Genomic DNA, 1352 nt, shown 5'->3' with positions numbered 1-1352 from the left:
CTGAAACCCTAAAACATCAAATGAAGAGATAAAGAACTCAGCCAAGCACCAAATGGAGTGAGAAAACTGACAGAGAATGGAGAGCGAGGAGAGATTCATGCAGAAGTCCCCTATCAGCTAACGCAGCACAGATCCACTGTCTTGAACTCCTATCAGAGACCAGCAAATGGGTGCGAGAAAGTAGCTTCGTAGAGCTTCCAGCGGGAGACAAAACAACTGGTTATTTGGGATATATGCTTTCCCACCCCCACCCTTCTTCACCCCCAATCGGCCTCCTCTGCTTCCCGTGGCCACAATCTCTTGTCCGGGAAGCAATGCCTACTTGGATTCCAACCATCCAAATGGGCCGGCTCTCTCAGTGCCATTTGTTGGCTGCTGGTGTTGCTTTATTCTGCTTCTTTTGATATCTTCCTTACCTCTCACCGCCTCCCCCTCCTTTCGCTCAAACACCTGGCTCTGTGTGCCATTGTTGCTTCTTCCTGAGGGGCTGCAGAGCTCCATTTGAGTGTGGAGCTGCTTCCCGGTCTGGGCTGCTGCACTGGTGGGATACCGGGGCTTTTGTTCGTTTGTTTGTTTTGAATTGTTAGTTTGTTTTCTTTTCCTTTTCTTGAGTTGGGAGCCCGTTCTGGCCAGGCGGTGCTGCGTGGCTTGGAACCTGTCCCCTCGGCTTGCACAGATATGCAGAGGGATCCCTGAGGGCGTTTCTTTATTCGTTGTTCTTTTTTTCTGTTTTTTGGGGGGCTTTTCTGGTTTTTATTTTTAATCTGTTTTGTTTTCTTTTCCCTCTTTTTCCCTTTTTGTCTTTCTTCATTATTCAGTTTCTCATCTTCTCTATATCTTCCTTCTCTTTCTGTTCCCTGAATACCTGGCATTGTATACCTCTATGCTTTCTAGCCAGGCTGTACTGCAACAGCTGATGACAGCTTCCCCAGACCTCACAGCTGCACTGGTGGGATCCCCGGGAACTTTGCTGTTCTTTTCCCTTTCTGATTTTTATTTATTCATTATTTTCTTTTCTTTTTTTCTTCTTCTTTCCCTTTTTGTTTTTCTCCATTTCATAGTCGCTCATCTCTCCACTCCAACAGCAAGCTTCCCTAGCATTTTTGTTTGTTTGTTTCTATGTTTTTGACCCCTACCTCTCTCTTCTCTCCCATATCCATTTTAGCTCCACACATAACAATCTCCCCGTTACATCTGCCTACCTGCACTGTGCGCTTAACATCACACCATGAAGCAGCACAGGCATGGACTACTGGAACCTGCCCTACACTGATTACCGACCCACCCTGGTGGCTGTAGTAAGTGCCACAAACAACCCACCCCAGTAACTCCTCTTCAGCTACACCTGTCCT

This window comes from Trichechus manatus, unplaced genomic scaffold (genome assembly GCF_000243295.1).
Source record: "Trichechus manatus latirostris isolate Lorelei unplaced genomic scaffold, TriManLat1.0 scaffold00457, whole genome shotgun sequence".
NCBI classification, from domain to species: domain Eukaryota; kingdom Metazoa; phylum Chordata; class Mammalia; order Sirenia; family Trichechidae; genus Trichechus; species Trichechus manatus.
Note: the sequence above shows the minus strand (reverse complement) of the source record.